This window comes from Poromitra crassiceps, assembly GCF_964638095.1.
Source record: "Poromitra crassiceps genome assembly, chromosome: 10".
Taxonomy (NCBI): domain Eukaryota; kingdom Metazoa; phylum Chordata; class Actinopteri; order Beryciformes; family Melamphaidae; genus Poromitra; species Poromitra crassiceps.
This window is the reverse complement of record NC_139631.1, coordinates 46073470-46088857: the sequence shown is the minus strand read 5'-3', so window position 1 is coordinate 46088857 and position 15388 is coordinate 46073470. Positions and strand designations below refer to the sequence as shown.

The following is a 15388-nucleotide window of genomic DNA, read 5'->3' as shown; positions in this document are numbered from 1 at the left end:
GTGAGCTGCGTAAGGACTAGCCTACCCCATTATCTCCTATCTGTTTAGCCAACTAAATTATCTGTATCCGTATCTGTACTCGGAGGGGGCGTGGCTTAAATCAAACGTGGGCAGACCTTAGACTGACAGTGGGTGTGGCTAAAGTTGTTTGTGGTTGTTGTTGGCAATTCAACGTGCCGAGATGCCACCAAAATGTTCAAATATGGCTATATCGAATGAAGTAGGCTACTCTAGTTGTATCTGTATCACATTTACTGGTATTGCCATTTTTTAAACCATACCCAGCCCTAATCACGAGTACGGATTTTGACACATTGTAGGCTACATTATCAGCCTACCGGATAGCCTACTTGTTTCATATAAAGAGAAAGGTGCATTAGGTGACGTCCAGTCACTAACATGAACAGTATTGTGTTCGAGTGAGTCATCTTCACAATACACGATCTTCGTTTCGCACCCGCAGTTTTTGAGCGCATGCGCAGCCGCTACCTCCGGTCCCTGACAGCAGGCTGGCACACCGGAGAGGAGAGGACAGGAGAGGAGACAGATCGCTGTCCTGTCCGGTACAGACACACCGTGCAGAGCGGACTATCTCTGGAGGAAAACAACAACAACACAGAGAGCTTCTGGAGGCTTTGGAAGCGTCGGTGTCTGAGCTTTCTCACCCGTCCCCCCCGTCAGCTCGTAGTCGGTAAGTGTCCGCTACTCCGCTTTACGATTGTTTTCTGCGCGGAGGGAAGGAATGATAGAGAGCCAAAGTCACCCCCTCTTCTGATTTAGGCATACGAACCAAGGGATTTCACCCGCCACTCTTTTTCCCATAGACGTTTCGTAAAATGCCCATAAAAATAGTTTTACTTTGTCAAAGCAAGCGATTCAGCTATATTTAGAAACAGGAGAGACTATAACATTTATTTCGGACAAAAAAAATGCGGATTTTTAGACGTTTTGTCTAAAAATAATAATGTCAATGGTCTCTCTTCTCGCTTAGTTTGACCAAGTAAAGCTGTTCGCATGCATAAACCGGAAGAGGGCCTGACTTTGGCTCTCTATGGGCGGCTGGCTGTCCCGTCCACAAGCTGGGCATCAGTGGGCAACTTTAACGTCACTGTGCTGACCTGCCGCTGCCTGCATTCAGCTGTAGCCTCCCCATGCCACTCGTGCCGTTTTATGAATAATGGACGTGCTTGTTAGCGAGGTGTCCACAGAGGCTATTTATCTTTATAACAAGTCTACTTCTCTTTCTGGAGGCAGAAGCTCCTCTCAGAAATGAACAGGTAGCCCAAACGGCTCAGTCCCAACATATTATTCAAGATTCAATTAATGCCACAGTAAGTTATTATTTATATACTGTTAAATGCATTCCCTAGTCGGTCTAACCCAGTGATTGTCAAACCTTTTCATATCAAGGACCCTCATGTTATCCATGGACATGCGTTTGAGGTTTCATGTTTTGTCTCTCAGACCCAAATCTGAGAATATTTTCTTATTGGCAGATATGATTGTGTCCAGACCTCCATGACTGTATTGCTGCTGCAGCATAGTTGGACAGACGAGAGTGAAACTATGATCAGATCATTCTTCTACATGCTGTACAGTGTTTCCCACAGGATTTTGAGTATTTGTGGTGGGGGACCGCAGACCCCCTAGGGGGGTGCGGGGGCATGCCCCCCCGCAAGATTTTTTTAAACATTTTAAAGTAAAATGCATGAATTTGGTGTACTTTGAGAAAGCTTAAGAGCAAAATTAAAAGGCTAGATCTAAGTAAGAACATGTCATCATTACTGTGCTGTGGGTTTACAATGACAAACTAAATTTCTCCCTATAGGTCAGGGATACTCAACTTGCTTTGCCACTTTCGTGAAATGATAGAAGGCGAGGGGCCAGTTAATAAACAAACAATATACATTTTTCTGTAGCGGATTGTAGGTTTTTGGGGTGTCAGCCGGAGTTTAGGCTGACAATGTTGTGCACACCTGATAGTTAGTTAGGTTAAGTTAGTTAGGTTAAGTACATACATAAGTGCCTGGGTAGCGAGCAGATGGCGGTATTTGACAATTTAGCAGCTAAATCATAGATTATTGAAAGATATTCCATATTCCAGACTGAAATGCTATAACAGAAGTATTGGCCAGAATGACATGAACATTTATTGGACACTTATTCAGCAGATATCTTGCATGTTGCGTTCAGGTGCACTGTAAAAAAAAAAAACATCATTTTGTGGCGGTCCAAATATTATTGTGGCGGCCCGCCACAAATTCCTTTATGTATGGGAAACACTGCTGTAGCTAACTTCTTGTATGAAATAATGCTGAAGTTTAATAATTCATACATTTTCTGAGGACCCTCTGGAACCTCCTCAAGGACCCCTGGTGGTCCCCGGACCCCACATTGAGAACCACTGGTCTAACCAATGTCAAGACAGCAGCTGTTAACTCATTCACCGCCAGTTTAGGACTGCCAATATTTAGCACAGGCCAAAGATTTTCATAATTGTTGGTCATCTTTCAAGACCCACAGTAAATTATCTATTAGCACCAGAGTGATTTGCAATACCTCAAAATGAAGATGTACGTCTCTGGGTTCACCAGGGAAAAAAAAGTGAGCTTTTAGCATGTTCTGTACTCTACTTATAGCCATTTATATACACCCTGTTTTCCCCCAAAAGGTCTCCCTGAGAAAATAAACAGGAGAAAAGGCAATTTTTGTAAAAGGGCACAATCTCAGGCAGAACTCACTCTCAATTCTTTTATTTTGAACTGTATTGACATCAGACATGTAAATATTATTCGTTAGGACACAAATGACAAAAAAAAAAATATATATATATATATATATATACACATGAAGTGCTTTTTTTTTTACATTCAACAATACAGTTTACTCGGTGTGAGTGAGTGTGCAGACAGACAGACAGACAGACAGACAGACAGACAGACAGACAGACACACCGACAGACAGACAGACAGACAGACAGACAGACAGACAGACAGACAGACAGACACACACACACACACACACACACACACACACACACACACACACACACACACACGATCCCCCTTTTAGATTTCTAACCCCACATAGGATAAGCAATAACCACGCCCTGTGGCGCTGGGATTGGCCAGGAGCAACACTGGAGGGCACGCAGCCCAGCGATTTCATGAACCAACTGAATAGCTCTTGAGAAACGACAGCGGGCTGCTGTGACTGCCGCTTCTGCCTTGTGCCTTGCTGTTGTGTGTTTATTTTGCACCCGTCCTCGTCCATGTCTCCCTGTCATATCCTCCCTGCTATCTGATCGTTCCCGTTTTCCCCTCGGCTATTCAACACGTCCTCACCGCCCTCGCAAACTGATCGATCATTTCCTCATTCCTCTGATGATCAAACACATCTCTTGATTACTTTCTCCCGTTTTCTCCCGGCTGGCACAGAGGAAGGCGACTCCAGCTCGTGCAGCGCGCCGAGGCGCGTTTCAATGGCGTTTCTCCTGTCTGCACAAGGAAGCGTTACCCGTTTTCTGCTTTTCCTCTTGCTCAATTTCAAAACAACAGCTGCGGTATGTGTTTGTTCACGTGTTGTCTTAGATGCTAGGGACCTGATACCATGTGACAGGCTGGGGAAGTGTTTAAACTACGCCCTGCAGTAATAAAAACAAAAACACGTCAAACACGTCATTGGCGGGGAGGGCTATTTCTGATAACACGTCAAAGACGTCATTGGCGGTGAATGAGTTAAGGCTTTTGCACACCAGGTCTGTATTGTTCGCCCAAAATTGTTGCACATTTTAAAATAAATATGACCTCATGTTGTGTAGTGGTACTTGCAACAACCCATGTTAAGGGCTTGCCCAGGGGTGGATTCGAACTACCGACCTTCGGCTTACGGGACGGACACGCCAACCACTGCACCAAGAGAGCTAGCTCCCTTGGCGGAGCTGATTAACGTGCTTTTATACTGGGGGAGTGAGTTTAACCAACCTACTCGCTACGACTCGGGACTCACGAGGAATCGGCACTGATTCACTTACACTTGCACACTGACTCCGAAACGTTCGTCCGTCACTCAAGTTTTCGGAACAGGTTCCATTTTCTACGTTTTTCGCATCAGTCAGTCAATAGGTTTTTGCGAGTTGGGACCCTTCTGTGTTTTCACATGACGGATTAAAGAGACGCATACGAAAACAAACGGACTGTGTGTGCAAACATCTTTAAGGCTTTTGCACACCAAGTCCGTATTTTTCATCCAAAATTGTCGCACATTTTAAAATAAATACGACCTCATGTTGTGTCGCTCACACTGACTCTTGAAACTTTCGTCCGTCATTAAAGTTTTCGGAACAGGTTCGATTTTCTACGTTTTGTCGCATCAGTCAAAAGCCTTTTGCGAGCTGTTTGACCCGTCTGTGTCTGTGTTTGGGGGAGAGAGAGACAGAGGAGTGTGGCCGAGTCTGAGCAGCTCGCTCCACCTCACTGGCCCCTCTCTGCTCCCTCTCCCCGGGGAGCTGTGCTGCAGCACCCGGCCACAGCGCACCACAGCCGGCTTGGCGAGGTGAAGGTGAGCATTGATGGAGCCCTGTGTCCTGTCCAGTATGATATGGTAACAGCAGATCAGCCGCTGCTGCCTGTCAGTCATGTTGTAATGTGGATACAGGAGAGGACAAATTTGTTTATTTGTTTATTATTTGTTTATTAAAAAGGATCCCCATTAGCTGACGCCTAGATGTCAGCTAGTCTTCCTGGGGTCCAAGACAACAAATACATTACATGTTAGACAAACATTGAATGTCTAGAAACATGTCACAAAGAGTAAGAGAAAAGATCAAAGAAGAAACATTTAGAAAATAGAAAAAGTAAAACTAGAATCAAATAGAACATTACTGGAATACTGTAATGTAGTCTCTAAAACAGACATCACAAAATATGACAAGAGATAAGATAAAATACAAGTTAATGTGAAAATAAATACAATCTAAGTTTCTTTTTAAAACCTGCCTTTCCTGTGATGGAACAAATGTCACCAGGCAGACAGTTCCATGAGACTATAGCCCTATAAAACACAGCCTTCCTTAAGTAGTTAGACCTAGGTCGGGGTGAAGTAATCTGTCCTCCAGTTGCTCTTCTGGTGGAGTGTGTGTGTATATTTGAACTATAAATTATGTTATTGTGAAGAAATTCAGGAGTCTGGGTTAGAATCACTCTATGAAAAAAAATCAGTAGGTTGGCAGAAAGTCTTTGCACAACACTAAGCCATGAGAGACGTGCATGCATATCAACCACACTAGATCTACGTGAGCAGCCCAGGACTAGTCTAGCTGCCTTGTTTTGAGCTACTTGTAGCTTACCGAGTAGACCATTGGATGCAGATGACCATACTACAGAGCAGTAATCTAAATGACATAAAACCATAGAGCAAACAACTTGACGAAACAACAATGATGTGAGATAAGATAAGATAAGATAATATTTGTCTCGTATTGTGAATAGAACGACAAACATAATAATAATAAAACGCATTGGACTCAGTGTGCAAGGTTTCTGTGTGTGATGGTATTTTTCATCAAATACTTCGATCAAATACTTGTTGAACATTTTAAGCACATTTTATTAAAACCGCAAGAATACTGATAATAACTGTGATCATTTTGGTCACTATAATCATTTGAAATGTCCATATGTTTCATCTTGGCAAGTTGGGCTAGAAGTTTGAGGACCTGTCACATAACAGCCAATGTCCTGCCAAAGTGTCCCTAATCAAGACATTGAACCCCCCTACCTGCTCACTTGCAAGCCACTCTGGATGAGATTATGACAAAACAAAATCTTATAAATTAGCGCCACATTTCCAGTTTATTCCCGTTAATTCCTAGCCTGGCTCCGGACCTTTGAAGCCACGCCCACTCCACAGTTGCGGATTTGGCTCTTCTTGGTCTGGCATCGCCATGTGCAAAAGCTTTTTCTCCGGTTGAAAATACAATCACGGGCGCTGATTGGCTAATGCTGTTGTCAATCAGTCAGAGATCACTGCCTGGTGGAGCTTGATCTGTCTGGGGCGGGGAGTAACGTTACGGCGGCCGCGGCCGCCCAAGGAAATGTCCCGGTGCAGCCTGGTCTAGTAGAGCTGTTGATAGCGAGGGGGATGTTGATAGATCAATTCATAGCTTGCTTGTTATGTCCAAGTCATGTTTTTCATCAATGGTAAAATTTATTTTGACAATCCGTTGCTCGTTGATATAATTGTTTTACAACTGCCAGATTTAGTAGCCAAAGTAGAGATAGCCTGCTGTGTCTGTTTCTGTTATGCATGACTACTATTATAGTGCAGTGCTGTCAGCCGCCGGTTGCCGTGGACACCTTGGTCTCTAGTGATTGGTTAGGGAAGACCGACGCCAGCCCCCTCATAGAAATCCTCTGAAGTGACTGCAATCTCAGACTAGAAGAGGACATGAGTTTATGAATTGACGATTCAGTCTGAATGTCAGGCTAGTTAATTCCCATATATTCCTGTTAATTCCCATGAAAAGTTTCCAACTTTGAACATTGGGAACACGCCAAAAAAAGTCAGAATTTCCAAAATTCCCGAGCTTAACTTCCCATGGACAATTTCCGGAAAGTTTCCCCCCGCCCCTTTGCCCCTTTATTATCCACTAAGCGTTATCTGTCAGTTGCAACTTTGCATGTGTGTTTTGCGTGCCGCGAGTTGCATTTGCATTTTCCACATTTGCCTGAAGCTGACAGATCGTCCACACCGGCATGAGAGGGTCAGGTTTCCCCCCGGCCTGACCCCACCGGGTGTGCACAGTCAGCGGGGAGGGAGAGAGCAGAGCCAGGTGGCTCCTGGCTGCCTGGAGGAATGGAAATAGCAGCGGTAACCTGAGCCGTCGCTCTGGCTCCTGCCACCGAGTGCTGACGAGGAAGCAGCAGCGCTCCACTTGTAAACGGGGATCAAGTGTGTGTGACATTTTGTTTTCAATTAGTGCCGTCTGCCCCGTGGGTAAGGACATCCACAAGCTTTTCTCAACAGTAAATCCATGGTGCAGGCAAAGTGTCTGAGAGGCACTCTTGTGTTTTAGGCACAGACTGTATCAAAGTGTCTGAGAGGCACTCTTGTGTTTTAGGCTGTTAGACTGTATCAAAATATGGACTTAGCCACCGTGATGTTATTCGTTGGTATGTGGATTCCTGTTTTGAAGCCTCGAGTTATTGTAGTCACATATTTCTTTATTGTATCCATTTGATTTTTTCCCAAATTTAATTTAAGTTTTCCCCAAATTCCGTTTTTTCCGTTTAAATTGTTCTAAATTCTGTCTATCAGCTAAGTGGTAGTGATGGAGCTGGTTGGAGAAGACCAGGCTGTTGAGGTGAAGCAGTGTCAGTTAACTGGTAGTGATGGAGCTGGTTGGAGGAGACCAGGCTGTTGAGGTGAAGCAGTGTCAGTTAACTGGTAGTGATGGAGCTGGTTGGAGGAGACCAGGCTGTTGAGGTGAAGCAGTGTCAGCTAACTGGTAGTGATGGAGCTGGTTGGAGGAGAGACCAGGCTGTTGAGGTGAAGCAGTGTCAGCTAACTGGTAGTGATGGAGCTGGTTGGAGGAGACCAGGCTGTTGAGGTGAAGCAGTGTCAGCTAACTGGTAGTGATGGAGCTGGTTGGAGGAGACCAGGCTGTTGAGGTGAAGCAGTGTCAGCTAACTGGTAGTGATGGAGCTGGTTGGAGGAGACCAGGCTGTTGAGGTGAAGCAGTGTCAGCTAACTGGTAGTGATGGAGCTGGTTGGAGGAGGCCAGGCTGTTGAGGTGAAGCAGTGTCAGCTAACTGGTAGTGATGGAGCTGGTTGGAGGAGACCAGGCTGTTGAGGTGAAGCAGTGTCAGCTAACTGGTAGTGATGGAGCTGGTTGGAGGAGGCCAGGCTGTTGAGGTGAAGCAGTGAAACCTGAGCAGAGAGATGCCTGCTGCCATCAGCCCAGCCATCATTCTTCTCTCTTCTTAGTGTTTTGTGATGCGATGCATTGTCTGAAACTGCCTGGCTCTTTAAAATTGCAATCACTTCAGATTTAACCACTCAGAAGAGAAAATCAAATTTGAACAGTGTCATTAAATATCTTGATAATTTATTTAAATAGAGGAACATTTGGATTCCTGTAATGGTTTCTGTTTAATCTCCTTCTGCTGTTAAAGGAGAATTCCAGGTTTCTTACAAACTGCCTGGAGCTTATTTCAGCTTGGTTTATGTTGTGCTGGTCACCCAGAACAGACATGATGTGACATACTGTAGTACAATGATGTGACATAGTACAATGATGTTACATAGTACAATGATGTTACATAGTACAATGATGTTACATAGTACAATGATGTTACATAGTACAATGATGTGACATAGTACAATGATGTTACATAGTACAATGATGTTACATAGTACAATGATGTTACATAGTACAATGATGTGACATAGTACAATGATGTTACATAGTACAATGATGTTACATAGTACAATGATGTTACATAGTACAATGATGTTACATAGTACAATGATGTTACATAGTACAATGATGTTACATAGGACAATGATGTGACATAGTACAATGATGTTACATAGTACAATGATGTTACATAGTACAATGATGTTACATAGTACAATGATGTGACATAGTACAATGATGTTACATAGTACAATGATGTTACATAGTACAATGATGTTACATAGGACAATGATGTGACATAGTACAATGATGTTACATAGTACAATGATGTTACATAGTACAATGATGTTACATAGTACAATGATGTGACATAGTACAATGATGTTACATAGTACAATGATGTTACATAGGACAATGATGTTACATAGTACAATGATGTTACATAGTACAATGATGTGACATAGTACAATGATGTTACATAGTACAGAGCTGGAACGCACCGCTCAGCATTGACACCGCTCTGTCAACTGCCTGGGACAGAGGCCGTACTAGCATGTGCTAACCATGTATTAACGTAAATAGCTTATTTTCTGCCACGCAGCAGCTCATATACAGTGTATGGTGCATGTTTGGCAATATTGATATAGGTGTTCCATAGTATGGCTCCTCTGTAGCATATTGGAAATTGGTTGTTGGTAGTGTGACAGCATGGGGGGGGGAAGGTGATCTGAGTGTCTTGTATTATATGCATGTGTATTAGGGGTGCACCAATCGATCGGCAAGCAATCTGTATCGGCCGATTTTGACCTCAAATATGCGATCGGCTGATTGCAGATATTTCGGCTGATTGCCGATATTTTTTATATATATATATACATATATATATATGTATATATATATATATATATATATATATATATATATATATATATATATATATATATATATATATTTTTTTTTTAAATAAAAAAAAGCCCTATCACTAATCAGGCTTTCCAACGATATAAAATACAATGCCAATTGGTATTATTAAAGGGGAGAAATAATCAACCTAAAATAACGTTTCCAAACTTTCTTTGAGGAGTTTATATATCAGTGATCGGTAATCGGTGATCGGTCGATGATCGGTTGGGCAGATATTTCCCATAGGCGATCGGCAATCGGTGATCGGTGGCAAAAAACCTGATCGGTGCACCCCTAATGTGTATGTTAGAATTGTGGTTGAAGTATGACCTACACCAGGGCTTTTCAAAGCCTGAGACTGTGGGCCTCCCCCCACACAAAGCTCAGGCCTATTGGATCATGATTGTGTTATTTGATCTCATAGACACTCAATAATTGAGCCAAATGATATCCTGATATTGATGACTACACCAAAGACATAGAAACGTGTCTGATTGGTGACATTTATTAGTTTCGGAGTCTGGAAAGGTGGGAAAAATAGTCTATTGACTCATGACTTACAGTGGCTGTAAGACTTGGCTTATTTAGTGAGAAAGGACTTGTCAACATGTTCATAGCTGAGTGTAAGACTTGACTTATTTTGTGAGAAAGGACTTGGTAACCTGTAATAGCCTGCTTTCCCTTTAAAGCTAGAAAGAAATTGGTGCAGGCTACATTTCTTTCAAAGCTTGACTATGGTGATGTCTTATGTACGCAGCCTCTTCAGTGTTAAAGAGGCTGAATCCTGTGTATCATTCTTCCTTGCCACTGCTATTTTGTGAGAAAGGACTTGTAAACAAACGATCAGAAACAGGGTTATCTTTATGATGTTTTAATCATGTTAGTAGACACACGTAACTGTATAGATCCCCGTTATGAGGTCAGTTTTTCAAAATAACGCATATTCAAAATGTGATGTACTTTGTGGAGGCTTAGCAGCAGCTAACAGGCTGGAGGCTCACACCATGGAGTTATTAAAAGAACACAAGCCAGGCAGACGGTCGCCGTGTGCGTTACACGGTTTTAATACACACCTGCCAGCCAATCAGAAACGAGTATTCACCCAGACCATGGTATAAGTAAGGGATAATGTATTGTGAGGCGGTGATTACGGGGGAAATAATGACCGACAGGTGAATGATTGAGCCCAATGCGCAGCGGAGGGCTTAATGATTCACCTGAAGGTCATTATTTCCCAGTTTTATTTCAGTGTGTTCAGTAACACACTCAACATTCAGTAGTTTTGACTCAATTTGTGCATTAAGTTATCAATATAAAATGATAACATATTATTAAACTACCCTGGTGGTAAACAGCGAGTTGTATTTTCAGCTCTATTTTTAAATTTTCAGTCAATTATGTAGAGTATTGCAATATATCACAATATGTATTGTATCGCAATGTATCGTGATAGAATCGTATCGTTTGGACGTCCAAACAAACAGCAAGGGCCGACATCTGGAAAGATGAATGGAAGCAATACAACAACCCAACCCATGAATGGATGGAGAGAGGAATCACACCCACCGAATGCCTCGCTAGCGGTCACGACCTCCCATGGCCAACCTGGAAGACCCTTAACTCATTGAGTGCCACGGACGTCGATCGACGACAAATGCGTTTTTTTGACGGTGGGACGTGGATCAAAGCCTCCTGGATCTCCTGTACAAATATTGTAGCTTTTGGAGGTGTATAACCTATTTTACAGACCCATTAGGTGGCGACAGTGCTCCTCAGATTAGAGGAAGGTCCGGAAAACTGCAGGAAAAACCCCTGTGATCAAAGAGAAACCGCTCATGCTGCAGCCAGAGCCATATAGATGGCTCTGACTGCAGCTTGGCTGCAGCTGATGTTGGCTGCCAACAGCAGTCAATCCGCGCACACAACTGAGCTCCTCTGCCTCTGTCTCTCTGTCTGCATAGTTTCTTCACACGATTAGCCGCCAGAAAGGCAGCACCCGACGCCGAAGGGCCAAACCTTTCCATGCAGTCCGGTTTGCCATTTCCTTGTCGCGCTGGGAGCCGGCGCAAAAAAACGGAGCCCGAAAATAGACTGGGTGCGTGTGGGGAGGAGTTTGCAGCTGAGGGGGGGAGAGGGGGGTGGGGCACGCATGCACCACACAACTACACCACGTCACTACATCAGAAAATATTATCTTCAGACTCAGAATGTGCTTGAAATGCTGCATTTCACAAAAGGCGGAATAACTCAGCTTCTAATTTGAAAAGTGTCTTTTTGCTCAAAACAGCCTATCTTCTCCGGCTCATAACTAAAGAACGGAAAATGGGATCAATAAACTTTTTTTTGCAGATGATAGAAGAGAGTCTCCTCGTTCTTTGTGCGTGTTCGGTGTTTACATAGTAATATCACACAATATTCTGTGGGCCTCGAGAAATCACTGAAAACGCTCTGAAACTCTGGCACTGGGAGCGTCCGTTCTCCAAAAGTGGCTGGCACTCAATGAGTTAACAGACTACGTGTGGAGCAGGGGAGGTGCAAAGCACTGATGAAAGCCTGGACAGATCAGACAGAGGACACATGCAGCTGCGGATCAGTACAAAACATGTCCCACCTGCTAGAATGTGTCGATGCTCCCCAGTGTAGCCCACAGGATCTGGCTGAACACACCCCATCAGCTGTGGCCTGCGCCCGATATTGGCAAAACGACATTTGAGACTGCTACGGACTCGAAAAGAAGAAGATCGTATCGTGACCCATGTATCGTGATACGTATCGTATCGTGAGGTCCTTGCCAATACCCAGCCCTATAGTGTGGTGGGGTGTTTCGTTCATCATACAGTAGCCTACACTAACCTACGCATAATAATATTCATTTAGGCGCTGTGCACATACAACTCAGTTATTTCACAAAGAACGCTTTGGAAATCATGTCGAGAACGCTTCCATTGCGCACAAAACACAGCGCACTAGGGATGTTCATCAATTATCGAAAATCGATAATTGATCGTTAAGGAATTGAATCGATCATGTGGAATTTGGATCGATTATTGCTATTATAAAAAATAAATTAAAATAAAGAAAATTGCGGACTAGGTTTGGGTGGAATTCGTTCCTCCTCGCCCCACTCCATTGCACAGCCGACTAACATGAGGTGGAGCTTCATATAGTCTCTAGGTAGGTAGGTAGGTAGGTAGGTAGATACTTTATTTATCCCGAAGGAAATTCATGTACCAGCAGCTCACATACAGTTAATAAAAACACACAGTAGACAATATTAGAAAAACACAGTAAAAATATATATAAAAAGATACTAACAGACCGTGTGCCAAGCCAAAACCTAAAGTGACCGAGTGCCTAATAGAGAACATTTAATAAATAAAAAATAAAAACAGGCAGGGCTAAAAAACAACAACAACAACACATGCAGCAGAGACAACAGAGTGAAGGCATACATGACCTCACTTCCCTCGCTGGGAAGAGTTAAAAAGTGGAACTCCTCTGGGGACAAATGATTTCTTAAGTCTGTCTGTAGAGCAGCTCAGTGACAGCAGCCTGCCACTGAACAAGCTCCTCTGGCCTACTATGGTGGTGTGTAGTGGGTGACTGTCATTGTCCATGATGGACAGCAGTTTGTTGAGAGACCTTCTCTCCGCCACCTTCACCAGAGAGTCCATCTCTCCACCGATCACGGAGCCCGCTCGCCTGATCAGCTTGTCCAGCCGCATCGCATCTCTCACTTTGACATTGCCTCCCCAGCACACCACAGCATAAAAGAGGACACTAGCGACCACAGATTCATAGAAAATCTGCAGGAGTTTCTTACAGATGTTGAAGGACCCCAGCCTCCTTAGGAAATAGAGCCTACTACGGACTCGAAAAGAAGAAGATCGTGTCGTGACTCGTGACCCATGTATCGTGATACGTATCGTATCGTGAGGTCCTTGCCAATACCCAGCCCTATAGTGTGGTGGGGTGTTTCATTCATCATACAGTAGCCTACACTAACCTACGCATAATAATATTCATTTAGGCGCTGTGCACATACAACTCAGTTATTTCACAAAGAACGCTTTGGAAATCATGTCGAGAATGCTTCCATTGCGCACAAAACACAGCGCACTAGGGATGTTCATCAATTATCGAAAATCGATAATTGATCGTTAAGGAATTGAATCGATCATGTGGAATTTGGATCGATTATTGTTGTTATAAAAAATAAATTAAAATAAAGAAAATTGCGGACTAGGTTTGGGTGGAATTCGTTCCTCCTCGCCCCACTCCATTGCACAGCCGACTAACGTGAGGTGGAGCTTCATATAGTCTCTAGTTTTCTGGCTGGGCACGGGCCTTTGTGCCAACAAAACTGTTTTAAACATGGGGAATTCACACCGGCATGCGCCGGGGACACAAACAAACGCACCCAGCGGTCTGCGGACCTCAGTGAGGCTCAGGCCTGTTGATTTGACTCTTGTGCTGTCAGCTAAGCTGGAAGACGCCGATTGCCTTACATCATGTAACCTGACATGTAACATGTTTGTTTACCTGACCACAGCGCTAGTGTCTGATATTCTTCTTCTGTCTGATATGCGGCATCGCCATTATAGCTTTGCCGAGAACGCGCAACGTTATTACCAGACCAGAGTAAAAATAGAATGTAGTGAATGCAGCAGGCCAGAGAGCAGACAAACAGCTATTCAACATGCTGAGCGATGCTGACAGCAGCAACAAGCGTCAAGCTAGCCAGCCGCATTCAAGAAGACAAGACTTAAGCTTAATTTATACTTATTATAAAGTGTCGCTCAGCACATGGTCGCTGACGAAAAATAAAGTGTCGCTCATGTTGCTGCATGTATGCTTTTCTCCTCGGCTCAACGGTCACGTGACGCTATAGACAGAGGGAGGCAGAGAACTAGTGCAGACAGCCAAGAGAGGGAACGCTGTCAGTGAACCCACGTCGGAGGCAAGATGTAACTGCAGCCGCATATAACGATACACAACTACACAACTCACCTCCTCTCTCTCTGGGAAGTTGGTCACGGTGTTCTTTGTGATTTTCACGAAGTCATACATCAAGGACTGATAAAAATGGCGGGGACACGTTCATTCATTTAATTTCAGCGAAAACTAAAACAAGGAAATAAAGCGCCTGCCCGTCTATATAGCCAATCACACTTGCGCGACTTTATGTGACGTAGTCAGCGACACTAGACATTTCACCAGGTAGCAGACAGACACTGCTCGCCGACACTTGAAAGTGTCGACTCAAGTCTTCATTTCTGTCGGCGACCGTTTCAAAAGTGTCGGCAGACGAAGCATAAATTGGGCTTTACTCTCAATGTTTTCCAAAACAAAATATTCAGGATCCATGTCAAATGTATGGTGTGTGACCATAGCAATTTGTGGCACTTTCGAAGTAGAAGTCTGCTTTTCTGCCCCTCCTCTCATGTTCTTTAAAAAGCAGAGAGTAGACATGTGATGTCATCCTGAGCACTTTGATGTAACGTGGATTTAGGAACAGCAGCCAATCAGGAGGTCTTCCAGTATCACTGTGATGCTGCACAGGTTACTCCTTCTCCTACAAATACAATGTTTAGAGGTGTGTGTGTGTGTGTGTGTGTGTGTGTGTGTGTGTGTGTGTGTGTGTGTGTGTGTGTGTGTGTGTGTGTGTGTGTGTGTGTGTGTGTGTGTGTGTGTGTGTGTGTGTGTGTGTGGAGATGGCTGGGCTCTCTGATGGCTCGCCACAGGCCCAGCAGGATGTCTGGAGATGGCCGTGCATGGGCGCATGATGGCTCTATTACCTGGCTGAGAGGCTGTTATGGCAAGCCACAAACACACGCACACACACACACACACACACACACACACACACTCACACACACACACACACACACACACGTCACACACACACACACACACACACACACACACACACGGAGATGCGATGCGAACATGGGATGCGATGCAAACAGTTGTATTATGGGATGTGCGTTTCCCAGGGAACGACACACATTGACATGTTTTGGAACAGCGCTGCATGCTGCCTGGCACGATGCTCCTAAAAGCAAA

At 44.0% G+C, this 15388-nt stretch overlaps 1 protein-coding gene across 1 annotated transcript in view; it reads left to right on the top strand.

Annotated features, from left to right (window-relative positions):
* Window positions 1–567: 567 nt before the first annotated feature.
* LOC310784470 (spermatid perinuclear RNA-binding protein-like) overlaps window positions 568–15388 on the top strand; it is a gene marked incomplete at its 3' end in the record, with an annotated part of 141010 nt that continues 126189 nt past the window's right edge. The window contains exon 1 of the mRNA XM_083645463.1: window positions 568–684. The remainder of the gene's footprint in view (window positions 685–15388) is intronic.